The sequence below is a fragment of the Mytilus californianus genome, unplaced genomic scaffold (genome assembly GCF_021869535.1).
Source record: "Mytilus californianus isolate M0D057914Y unplaced genomic scaffold, xbMytCali1.0.p SCAF_16, whole genome shotgun sequence".
Lineage (NCBI taxonomy): Eukaryota > Metazoa > Mollusca > Bivalvia > Mytilida > Mytilidae > Mytilus > Mytilus californianus.
Window position 1 is genome coordinate 488,999 of NW_026262648.1, and position 14,218 is coordinate 503,216.

General features: G+C 29.9%; 1 protein-coding gene across 31 annotated transcripts in view; it reads right to left on the reverse strand.

Moving 5' to 3' along the window:
- LOC127726034 (uncharacterized) overlaps nucleotides 1-8,691 on the reverse strand; it is a 57,112-nt gene extending 48,421 nt beyond the window's left edge. For 9 of the 31 annotated variants that reach the window (XM_052233348.1, XM_052233341.1, XM_052233347.1 and 6 more), the window contains exons 1-2: nucleotides 5,431-6,555; nucleotides 2,530-2,592 (exon numbers count right to left, since the gene is read on the reverse strand). The gene's annotated coding sequence lies outside the window, so the exon portion shown is untranslated. Of the gene's footprint in view, nucleotides 1-2,529; nucleotides 2,910-5,430; nucleotides 6,556-8,329 lie in introns of those variants that run through there. The other 22 variants (XM_052233355.1, XM_052233352.1, XM_052233349.1 and 19 more) reach the window with 9 other exon arrangements.
- Nucleotides 8,692-14,218: the final 5,527 nt, after the last annotated feature.

Genomic DNA, 14,218 nt, shown 5'->3' on the forward strand with positions numbered 1-14,218 from the left:
ATTAGCGTAACTGGTTTTTTTTAAATAAAACTTAATACTATTATTTGGACTTTTTGAAATGTTGTGATTTTAAAAATGTTTTTCCACAATGTATTCTCAATTAAATGACAGATTTCGCCAACACAACAGGATATATTTAATCGTAAAGAAGGGGTTGTGATTAAGATTATATCAGACTTTAAACGTGACAAACAGAAAACACACAAATCCATTGCATGATAAAGAGCTCTATGTTAAAACAACCAGACTCAGATTTGTCTTGTGTCTAGATTTTGATTAATTGCAATACTGACACATGTTTATTTTGAAACATTTTGTCGTTATCCTGTCGCGCAGAAATTTATGAAAATTTCAATGAGATCACAACTATTTATATCACAGCGATGAAGTAAACCTTTCCTGTTATAGAACTTTTGCAAAAGATTAACTCTCGCCATTGAAAATTGCGTTTCGTCTGTGTGTTTATTTGTATTAACCGTTACTCTCAGTGATTTAAGCTGGTCGTTATAATTATGTCTTAGTAAATTATATGAAATTGTAACAGTAAAAAAATCATTTTAATGGAACTATTAAACAGGGTAAACTATTGTTATCTATTGATTTGCAAACATTTTGAAAGACTTGTTGATATCATCTTTACTTGAGTACATTGCTTTTGTGTCTGTTAAGTTTTTCAAAGGTGCTAAATACAATATATAATAAATTAAACATACAGAACAATCCTAATACAAAGTACAACTCTTAATTTTTTCATAGCTCATCATTGAAGGATTTTTTGGTGTGTCTATTGACGGAACGAACCTAACTCTAAAACAAAGCTTAAGGTGGTAAACGCCGGTCATTTTTATAAGATCCGGATATCGTAGTGTCATGTTTTGCAGGATTTTTTGGGTGTGTCTGTTGACGGAACAAATCTAACTTAAAAACAGAGCCTAATGTGTTATACGACGGTCATTTTCATGAGATCCGGATATCAAATTGTCGTAGATAATTACTAATTGGTTTTTTTTAGGTTTTTTTTATGTAGATAGTAGTAGTGAATGAAGAATTTAAATATGTGTGCTAGAATAAAAGATCATGTGTAACTATGAAATAGAACAGTATAACGACCTGGAGACATTAGTGTATATGAAATAAAAACTTCAGAATAAAAAAAAAAAAAAAAAAAAAAACACAATCAAGCTTTTTTCTGAATTATTTTTCCCTTTTGATCAATTGTCCTCAATTAAAACAAGATTATTCGTTTATCAAAGAGTGATTGGTTGACAAAAAATCTTCAATATGGAAATGTCGCATAAAATAATAAAGAAGTGGAATTGGACACAGTCGATTTACAGAAAATAAATGTATCAAAACATTTTATGTTATTACAGATTTGCTAACTACTTGACTATTACTAGTAAAACACCCAGAGACTATCCCAATAAATTTAAATGGCTGCGGAAATAACGTTTCCATTGTGATTGGTGAATTGGGTTTTTTTACTGTTATTTCCTAATTCCTTATTACATATATAACAAACCCTTATACATACTAATAGTTTTAGACTGAATAAATGTGTATAGATGGGTGCTTACAAACAACCATGAACTGTTTACATATTGAAACATATGCATTATTTTTTTATAGAATTTGTGTTTAATACACATAAAACGAATTATGATTAATATTATAAAGCTAACTTTGATTTCTCCTTTTTGACAGTATTTGCTGGTATAACCTTATAAACTAGCATTGACAAAATAGTAACTCATCTATCATGTCTATCAAGAAAACTATCATCACTGTATATAGAGTTTACGTTATGGCAAGTGAAGCTGTTCCTAATTCCACGTATTCAGGTCATTTGAATTTAATCATAAATCAAATCAGTTTAAAGCTTTTAACATTTTCCGCTTTGTTGAGAGTTAAGTATTTCGAACTACAGACTATGTAAATGTATCAAACAATTTAAGTGAAAGTGTCTCCGTGTGAAATGTTAAGTCATTATAAGACCGATATCTTTGCAGATTAGTGTAACATGTAATGTGTACATGTAAGAATTTAACCTTATAATCTATATTGAATAATTCGCATTTTACTTCTCTTATAAGTAAGATATTGGAATATTAAATTTGTGTTACTATTTAAAAGAAGTAAACGACATTAACGTCATCAGCACTCACTCATACATAAACGGAAAGTAATTGTATTGGTTGACATGGCTTTGGCAGTTTATTTTCGACTTATGAATTTGAATGTCCCGTTGGTATCTTTCGACTTTCTCTTTCATATCAAAACATAATTGCTGACCACGGACCATGTGATGCCCGCAGGAACTATGCATGTCAATTACAATTACTGACAAACTACATTTCCATAATTATTTGTAAATTAGATATGCCTATATATTTCCAATATTATATGAAAAACAAATACATACTAATAGTTTTAGACTGAATTACAGCGTGTTATTTGGTGCTTGGAAACAAACTTTGTTCCATATTGAAAAATATATAATGTATTAAACAAAATGCGTGTGTAACTCACCATAAAGCGAATGATTGATAGTATTATCCAACTAGTTTAATCGAGAATACTTGCGGATGCAACCTGTTTAAATAATCATTGATAACAAGGTTTACCTGTCCTTTATATACATTTGTAATCTATTCATCATGTTTATATTTTTACTTTTTCAGAAAGTTTTTAGTGACTTTTTGAAAATGCAGTTGCTCTAACTTCCGATTACTAATGTCATATGGATACTTTAAGATCAACTTAGTTAAAGCTGTACAAATAATCGCTCGGGCGTTAACTTTTAAGTAATACAATTGTTCGTTTATATTTCAAAACTTGTCAAAAAAGTTTTGTAAAGGTGGTATTGTACTATGAAACCGATATATTTTTAGATTAGCGTAACTGGTTTTTTTTAAATAAAACTTAATACTATTATTTGGACTTTTTGAAATGTTGTGATTTTAAAAATGTTTTTCCACAATGTATTCTCAATTAAATGACAGATTTCGCCAACACAACAGGATATATTTAATCGTAAAGAAGGGGTTGTGATTAAGATTATATCAGACTTTAAACGTGACAAACAGAAAACACACAAATCCATTGCATGATAAAGAGCTCTATGTTAAAACAACCAGACTCAGATTTGTCTTGTGTCTAGATTTTGATTAATTGCAATACTGACACATGTTTATTTTGAAACATTTTGTCGTTATCCTGTCGCGCAGAAATTTATGAAAATTTCAATGAGATCACAACTATTTATATCACAGCGATGAAGTAAACCTTTCCTGTTATAGAACTTTTGCAAAAGATTAACTCTCGCCATTGAAAATTGCGTTTCGTCTGTGTGTTTATTTGTATTAACCGTTACTCTCAGTGATTTAAGCTGGTCGTTATAATTATGTCTTAGTAAATTATATGAAATTGTAACAGTAAAAAAATCATTTTAATGGAACTATTAAACAGGGTAAACTATTGTTATCTATTGATTTGCAAACATTTTGAAAGACTTGTTGATATCATCTTTACTTGAGTACATTGCTTTTGTGTCTGTTAAGTTTTTCAAAGGTGCTAAATACAATATATAATAAATTAAACATACAGAACAATCCTAATACAAAGTACAACTCTTAATTTTTTCATAGCTCATCATTGAAGGATTTTTTGGTGTGTCTATTGACGGAACGAACCTAACTCTAAAACAAAGCTTAAGGTGGTAAACGCCGGTCATTTTTATAAGATCCGGATATCGTAGTGTCATGTTTTGCAGGATTTTTTGGGTGTGTCTGTTGACGGAACAAATCTAACTTAAAAACAGAGCCTAATGTGTTATACGACGGTCATTTTCATGAGATCCGGATATCAAATTGTCGTAGATAATTACTAATTGTTTTTTTTAGGTTTTTTTATGTAGACAGTAGTAGTGAATGAAGAATTTAAATATGTGTGCTAGAATAAAAGATCATGTGTAACTAAGAAATAGAACAGTATAACGACCTGGAGACATTAGTGTATATGAAATAAAAACTTCAGAATAAAAAAAAAAAAAAAAAAAAAAAAACCCAATCAAGCTTTTTTCTGAATTATTTTTCCCTTTTGATCAATTGTCCTCAATTAAAACAAGATTATTCGTTTATCAAAGAGTGATTGGTTGACAAAAAATCTTCAATATGGAAATGTCGCATAAAATAATAAAGAAGTGGAATTGGACACAGTCGATTTACAGAAAATAAATGTATCAAAACATTTTATGTTATTACAGATTTGCTAACTACTTGACTATTACTAGTAAAACACCCAGAGACTATCCCAATAAATTTAAATGGCTGCGGAAATAACGTTTCCATTGTGATTGGTGAATTGGGTTTTTTTACTGTTATTTCCTAATTCCTTATTACATATATAACAAACCCTTATACATACTAATAGTTTTAGACTGAATAAATGTGTATAGATGGGTGCTTACAAACAACCATGAACTGTTTACATATTGAAACATATGCATTATTTTTTTTATAGAATTTGTGTTTAATACACATAAAACGAATTATGATTAATATTATAAAGCTAACTTTGATTTCTCCTTTTTGACAGTATTTGCTGGTATAACCTTATAAACTAGCATTGACAAAATAGTAACTCATCTATCATGTCTATCAAGAAAACTATCATCACTGTACATACTGTTTATAGAGTTTACGTTATGGCAAGTGAAGCTGTTCCTAATTCCACGTATTCAGGTCATTTGAATTTAATCATAAATCAAATCAGTTTAAAGCTTTTAACATTTTCCGCTTTGTTGAGAGTTAAGTATTTCGAACTACAGACTATGTAAATGTATCAAACAATTTAAGTGAAAGTGTCTCCGTGTGAAATGTTAAGTTATTATAAGACCGATATCTTTGCAGATTAGTGTAACATGTAATGTGTACATGTAAGAATTTAACCTTATAATCTATATTGAATAATTCGCATTTTACTTCTCTTATAAGTAAGATACTGGAATATTAAATTTGTGTTACTATTTAAAAGAAGTAAACGACATTAACGTCATCAGCACTCACTCATACATAAACGGAAAGTAATTGTATTGGTTGACATGGCTTTGGCAGTTTATTTTCGACTTATGAATTTGAATATCCCGTTGGTATCTTTCGACTTTCTCTTTCATATCAAAACATAATTGCTGACTACGGACCATGTGATGCCCGCAGGAACTATGCATGTCAATTACAATTACTGACAAACTACATTTCCATAATTATTTGTAAATTAGATATGCCTATATATTTCCAATATTATATGAAAAACAAATATATACTAATAGTTTTAGACTGAATTACAGCGTGTTATTTGGTGCTTGGAAACAAACTTTGTTCCATATTGAAAAATATATAATGTATTAAACAAAATGCGTGTGTAACTCACCATAAAGCGAATGATTGATAGTATTATCCAACTAGTTTAATCGAGAATACTTGCGGATGCAACCTGTTTAAATAATCATTGATAACAAGGTTTACCTGTCCTTTATATACATTTGTAATCTATTCATCATGTTTATATTTTTACTTTTTCAGAAAGTTTTCGTGACTTTTGGAAAATGCAGTTGCTCTAACTTCCGATTACTAATGTCATATGGATACTTTAAGATCAACTTAGTTAAAGCTGTACAAATAATCGCTCGGGCGTTAACTTTTAAGTAATACAATTGTTCGTTTATATTTCAAAACTTGTCAAAAAAGTTTTGTAAAGGTGGTATTGTACTATGAAACCGATATATTTTTAGATTAGCGTAACTGTTTTTTTTTTAAATAAAACTTAATACTATTATTTGGACTTTTTGAAATGTTGTGATTTTAAAAATGTTTTTCCACAATGTATTCTCAATTAAATGACAGATTTCGCCAACACAACAGGATATATTTAATCGTAAAGAAGGGGTTGTGATTAAGATTATATCAGACATTAAACGTGACAAACAGAAAACACACAAATCCATTGCATGATAAAGAGCTCTATGTTAAAACAACCAGACTCAGATTTGTCTTGTGTCTAGATTTTGATTAATTGCAATACTGACACATGTTTATTTTGAAACATTTTGTCGTTATCCTGTCGCGCAGAAATTTATGAAAATTTCAATGAGATCACAACTATTTATATCACAGCGATGAAGTAAACCTTTCCTGTTATAGAACTTTTGCAAAAGATTAACTCTCGCCATTGAAAATTGCGTTTCGTCTGTGTGTTTATTTGTATTAACCGTTACTCTCAGTGATTTAAGCTGGTCGTTATAATTATGTCTTAGTAAATTATATGAAATTGTAACAGTAAAAAAATCATTTTAATGGAACTATTAAACAGGGTAAACTATTGTTATCTATTGATTTGCAAACATTTTGAAAGACTTGTTGATATCATCTTTACTTGAGTACATTGCTTTTGTGTCTGTTAAGTTTTTCAAAGGTGCTAAATACAATATATAATAAATTAAACATACAGAACAATCCTAATACAAAGTACAACTCTTAATTTTTTCATAGCTCATCATTGAAGGATTTTTTGGTGTGTTTATTGACGGAACGAACCTAACTCTAAAACAAAGCTTAAGGTGGTAAACGCCGGTCATTTTTATAAGATCCGGATATCGTAGTGTCATGTTTTGCAGGATTTTTTGGGTGTGTCTGTTGACGGAACAAATCTTACTTAAAAACAGAGCCTAATGTGTTATACGACGGTCATTTTCATAAGATCCGGATATCAAATTGTCGTAGATAATTACTAATTGGGTTTTTTAGGTTTTTTTTATGTAGATAGTAGTAGTGAATGAAGAATTTAAATATGTGTGCTAGAATAAAAGATCATGTGTAACTGAGAAATAGAACAGTATAACGACCTGGAGACATTAGTGTATATGAAATAAAAACTTCAGAATAAACAAAAAAAAAACAACAAAAAAACAATCAAGCTATTTTCTGAATTATTTTTCCCTTTTGATCAATTGTCCTCAATTAAAACAAGATTAGTCGTTTATCAAAGAGTGATTGGTTGACAAAAAATCTTCAATATGGAAATGTCGCATGAAATAATAAAGAAGTGGAATTGGACACAGTCGATTTACAGAAAATAGATGTATCAAAACATTTTATGTTATTACAGATTTGCTAACTACTTGACTATTACTAGTAAAACACCCAGAGACTATCCCAATAAATTTAAATGGCTGCGGAAATAACGTTTCCATTGTGATTGGTGAATTGGGTTTTTTTACTGTTATTTCCTAATTCCTTATTACATATATAACAAACCCTTATACATACTAATAGTTTTAGACTGAATAAATGTGTATAGATGGGTGCTTACAAACAACCATGAACTGTTTACATATTGAAACATATGCATTATTTTTTTATAGAATTTGTGTTTAATACACATAAAACGAATTATGATTAATATTATAAAGCTAACTTTGATTTCTCCTTTTTGACAGTATTTGCTGGTATAACCTTATAAACTAGCATTGACAAAATAGTAACTCATCTATCATGTCTATCAAGAAAACTATCATCACTGTACATACTGTTTATAGAGTTTACGTTATGGCAAGTGAAGCTGTTCCTAATTCCACGTATTCAGGTCATTTGAATTTAATCATAAATCAAATCAGTTTAAAGCTTTTAACATTTTCCGCTTTGTTGAGAGTTAAGTATTTCGAACTACAGACTATGTAAATGTATCAAACAATTTAAGTGAAAGTGTCTCCGTGTGAAATGTTAAGTCATTATAAGACCGATATCTTTGCAGATTAGTGTAACATGTAATGTGTACATGTAAGAATTTAACCTTATAATCTATATTGAATAATTCGCATTTTACTTCTCTTATAAGTAAGATATGGGAATATTAAATTTGTGTTACTATTTAAAAGAAGTAAACGACATTAACGTCATCAGCACTCACTCATACATAAACGGAAAGTAATTGTATTGGTTGACATGGCTTTGGCAGTTTATTTTCGACTTATGAATTTGAATGTCCCGTTGGTATCTTTCGACTTTCTCTTTCATATCAAAACATAATTGCTGACTACGGACCATGTGATGCCCGCAGGAACTATGCATGTCAATTACAATTACTGACAAACTACATTTCCATAATTATTTGTAAATTAGATATGCCTATATATTTCCAATATTATATGAAAAACAAATACATACTAATAGTTTTAGACTGAATTACAGCGTGTTATTTGGTGCTTGGAAACAAACTTTGTTCCATATTGAAAAATATATAATGTATTAAACAAAATGCGTGTGTAACTCACCATAAAGCGAATGATTGATAGTATTATCCAACTAGTTTAATCGAGAATACTTGCGGATGCAACCTGTTTAAATAATCATTGATAACAAGGTTTACCTGTCCTTTATATACATTTGTAATCTATTCATCATGTTTATATTTTTACTTTTTCAGAAAGTTTTTAGTGACTTTTTGAAAATGCAGTTGCTCTAACTTCCGATTACTAATGTCATATGGATACTTTAAGATCAACTTAGTTAAAGCTGTACAAATAATCGCTCGGGCGTTAACTTTTAAGTAATACAATTGTTCGTTTATATTTCAAAACTTGTCAAAAAAGTTTTGTAAAGGTGGTATTGTACTATGAAACCGATATATTTTTAGATTAGCGTAACTGGTTTTTTTAAAATAAAACTTAATACTATTATTTGGACTTTTTGAAATGTTGTGATTTTAAAAATGTTTTTCCACAATGTATTCTCAATTAAATGACAGATTTCGCCAACACAACAGGATATATTTAATCGTAAAGAAGGGGTTGTGATTAAGATTATATCAGACATTAAACGTGACAAACAGAAAACACACAAATCCATTGCATGATAAAGAGCTCTATGTTAAAACAACCAGACTCAGATTTGTCTTGTGTCTAGATTTTGATTAATTGCAATACTGACACATGTTTATTTTGAAACATTTTGTCGTTATCCTGTCGCGCAGAAATTTATGAAAATTTCAATGAGATCACAACTATTTATATCACAGCGATGAAGTAAACCTTTCCTGTTATAGAACTTTTGCAAAAGATTAACTCTCGCCATTGAAAATTGCGTTTCGTCTGTGTGTTTATTTGTATTAACCGTTACTCTCAGTGATTTAAGCTGGTCGTTATAATTATGTCTTAGTAAATTATATGAAATTGTAACAGTAAAAAAATCATTTTAATGGAACTATTAAACAGGGTAAACTATTGTTATCTATTGATTTGCAAACATTTTGAAAGACTTGTTAATATCATCTTTACTTGAGTACATTGCTTTTGTGTCTGTAAAGTTTTTCAAAGGTGCTAAATACAATATATAATAAATTAAACATACAGAACAATCCTAATACAAAGTACAACTCTTAATTTTTTCATAGCTCATCATTGAAGGATTTTTTGGTGTGTCTATTGACGGAACGAACCTAACTCTAAAACAAAGCTTAAGGTGGTAAACGCCGGTCATTTTTATAAGATCCGGATATCGTAGTGTCATGTTTTGCAGGATTTTTTGGGTGTGTCTGTTGACGGAACAAATCTAACTTAAAAACAGAGCCTAATGTGTTATACGACGGTCATTTTCATAAGATCCGGATATCAAATTGTCGTAGATAATTACTAATTGGGTTTTTTAGGTTTTTTTTATGTAGATAGTAGTAGTGAATGAAGAATTTAAATATGTGTGCTAGAATAAAAGATCATGTGTAACTAAGAAATAGAACAGTATAACGACCTGGAGACATTAGTGTATATGAAATAAAAACTTCAGAATAAAAAAAAAAAAAAAAAAACACAATCAAGCTTTTTTCTGAATTATTTTTCCCTTTTGATCAATTGTCCTCAATTAAAACAAGATTAGTCGTTTATCAAAGAGTGATTGGTTGACAAAAAATCTTCAATATGGAAATGTCGCATGAAATAATAAAGAAGTGGAATTGGACACAGTCGATTTACAGAAAATAAATGTATCAAAACATTTTATGTTATTACAGATTTGCTAACTACTTGACTATTACTAGTAAAACACCCAGAGACTATCCCAATAAATTTAAATGGCTGCGGAAATAACGTTTCCATTGTGATTGGTGAATTGGGATTTTTTACTGTTATTTCCTAATTCCTTATTACATATATAACAAACCCTTATACATACTAATAGTTTTAGACTGAATAAATGTGTATAGATGGGTGCTTACAAACAACCATGAACTGTTTACATATTGAAACATATGCATTATTTTTTTATAGAATTTGTGTTTAATACACATAAAACGAATTATGATTAATATTATAAAGCTAACTTTGATTTCTCCTTTTTGACAGTATTTGCTGGTATAACCTTATAAACTAGCATTGACAAAATAGTAACTCATCTATCATGTCTATCAAGAAAACTATCATCACTGTATATAGAGTTTACGGTATGGCAAGTGAAGCTGTTCCTAATTCCACGTATTCAGGTCATTTGAATTTAATCATAAATCAAATCAGTTTAAAGCTTTTAACATTTTCCGCTTTGTTGAGAGTTAAGTATTTCGAACTACAGACTATGTAAATGTATCAAACAATTTAAGTGAAAGTGTCTCCGTGTGAAATGTTAAGTTATTATAAGACGGATATCTTTGCAGATTAGTGTAACATGTACATGTAAGAATTTAACCTTATAATCTATATTGAATAATTCGCATTTTACTTCTCTTATAAGTAAGATATTGGAATATTAAATTTGTGTTACTATTTAAAAGAAGTAAACGACATAAACGTCATCAGCACTCACTCATACATAAACGGAAAGTAATTGTATTGGTTGACATGTTTCGCCACCGAGCGTAACGGGTGTCTTCAGGACAAGTAAACATAGTATGAAGGTAGACAGACAGTGTCGTACAAATCTTGCTAATTATGCGGTAAACCGGAAGTTATACTACACTATAAAAGAATATAATAGTTGACGTTATCGCCATATAAAAGTTGACAGTGAAAGTGAAAAAAAAAAAAAAATAGGTAGAATAGAAAAGTGAAAATTAATAAACATACACAATAAATAAAGGTTTTTTGGGGGAGTCAGTATGATCTTGTTCTGTAGCTGTATATAAAATATAGGTATAGAGTATATTGATTTGTGTTGGATATTTTTGCGCTAACGGATTTCTCTCCTCACGTGTGAGCTAATAAACAAACAGTAATTTGTATAGATAACTCAAAAAGGGACACGCACCTAAATGTTTATAATGTATATTTAAGGCTATATCGCTCAGAGATTTTAAGAACGAATGGTGAGGCAAAAACGTATTATATATTTTTGTCAAATTTTATAACCACCAAAATAAGGAACAAGAACCAGGCAAAAGATACGATTTTTGCAAAAACTGTTAAGTTGATATACTTGTTAATGAAATAAATACAAACGTACATGCATGACGTATCTATTTATCTCTAATATATATATATATAAATATATATAAAAAATGCAACGTCGTAATATTTGTTATCTATATATATATATATATATATATATATATACAAGTCTAAATTGAAAACAACGTTCAAACCTATGATTGCGTTGGATAAAAACCGCAATTTTTATACGTGTGCATGCAAACAATTTCTTGTTAGAAGAGTCTAAATACAGCACAAACAACATTTTCCAAAAGACCAAAAAAGTGAAAAAGTATATTTTAACAAAACGCATTTGACTAACAGGTCGAACAACAAATGTTCTTAAATCCTGCTGACTGCCATTGGCGATTGCCAAATAAACGGATCACAAGGTGTAATAAATGGACCTTAACTGTAAATTTAATACCAAAAAGAAAACAATAAACTTGCGGCGAAGATGGTATACCGCAAACAAAGGTGCAAAGATTTTTTGTACACCATATCCGGATTTCGACAATTAATGTCTCTTCAGTGATGTTAGGAATCGAAACGGTTATTGGAAGGCTACATAATTTACCTCAATTTAGGATAGACTCTTGAATTTGAGGAGTCAAAATAGGATGAACGGATCATATAAACCCGAAGGCAAATATAATACAAGCCAAAACGAAAAAATATAAACAAGTCTAAATTGAAAACAACGTTCAAACCTATGATTGCGTTGGATAAAAACCGCAATTTTTATACGTGTGCATGCAAACAATTTCTTGTTAGAGGGGTCTAAATACAGCACAAACAACATTTTCCAAAAGACCAAAAAAGTGAAAAAGTATATTTTAACAAAACGCATTTGACTAACAGGTCGAACAACAAATGTTCTTAAATCCTGCTGACTGCCATTGGCGATTGCCAAATAAACGGATCACAAGGTGTAATAAATGGATCTTAACTATAAATTTAATACCAAACAGAAAACAATAAACTTGCGGCGAAGATGGTATACCGCAACAAAGGTGCAAAGATTTTTTGTACACCATATCCGGATTTCGACAATTAATGTCTCTTCAGTGATGTTAGGAATCGAAACGGTTATTGGAAGGCTACATAATTTACCTCAATTTAGGATAGACTCTTGAATTTTGAGGAGTCAAAATAGGATGAACGGATCATATAAACACGAAGGCAAATATAATACAAGCCCAAACGAAAAAATATAAAAATATATATATTTAAGTCTAAATTGAAAACAACGTTCAAACCTATGATTGCGTTGGATAAAAACCGCAATTTTTATACGTGTGCATGTTTTCCAAATTTCCAATTTCTTGTTAGAGGAGTCTAAATACAGCACAAACAACATTTTCCAAAAGACCAAAAAAAGTGAAAAGTCTATTTTAACAAAACGCATTTGACTAACAGGTCGAACAACTGATGTTCTTAAACCCTGCTGACTGCCATTGGCGATTGCCAAATAAATTGATCACCAGATCTAACAATGAAAATGGATATTAATATTAATTTAATACCAAACAGAAAACAACAAACTTGTGGAAAAGATGGTATACCACAAACATGAGGTGCAAAAACTTGTACACCAAATCCGGATTTTGACAATTAATGTCTCTTCAGTGATGTTAGGGATCGAAACGGTATTTGGAAGGCCATATAATTTACCTCAATTTAGGAAAGATATATATAGATAACAAATATTACGACGTTGCATTTTTTTTTTGGAACATAAGATATATTTTATCAGCTGAGCTCGTGCCAGTTAATTTCTACAAGGTCATGAAGGTGTGACAATCGTTTCAAACTTTTCATATTTTGTTATGTGGTCAATTGCTGAGACCGTTTCAATCTTTCACCTCATGAATAAAACGTAAAGATTTATATGATTATTGATTAAAACTACAGTTAAATTAAAATCATGCACCGTTAATAACTAATTTCAAGTACAATAATCTGGATGCATTGGATGGTATTTAACGTCTAGTTTCAAATATTATATGCATATAAGGGTGATACAGATACGATATCATATCCTACGATAACTAAAACATACATTGGACCATATTTCAATCTATAGAAGAGTCTGAGCTGATTTTCTAGATTTGCGTAGCACTTTACCTCTTGTATATTTAAGATGATACTTTCTCATTTATTGAAAAAGAACAACATATAAAAATTGAAAAAAAAACAAAAAAAAAGAAACTGTATAAGTATTTTTCAGAATATCTGATACAAAATGCAAAAACACATGGAACTAGTTACAAAACAACCTTTATTAATTAGGGCTGACATCTGTTGACAGATTGTGTTTAATCATCCCAGAGAATTAATGACAATACCCTGGCTTGCAATGCACTGAAACACATTAATGGCTTCTGTGACCCAAGCCATGTAATCCATTTTTTTTTATCTGTGATTAATTTATGTGACTGTGGCTGTCAACCATTTTCTCAACTACTTTATTTTAATCGCTCTATATGAACTTTTAGTTTTATAAGTTGTGCCAAACTGATCGCCCACAAGGAGACATGCACCTGTTGGAAATCTGTGCCTTACGCGACAATTTCAGCAAACAGATCCAGGCATTAACTACGGATACAATTCCGACAGCTACTCCAATAGGGGCAATTGTAACGGGGGATCAGATGGCTGACAAAACCAATCCAGTAAAGGTTAATAAATTAATTATTGGGACCAGACGTGTTCAATTTAACGCAATAAACTCCCTACAAAACATAATAAATATGATTATAATCATACGCC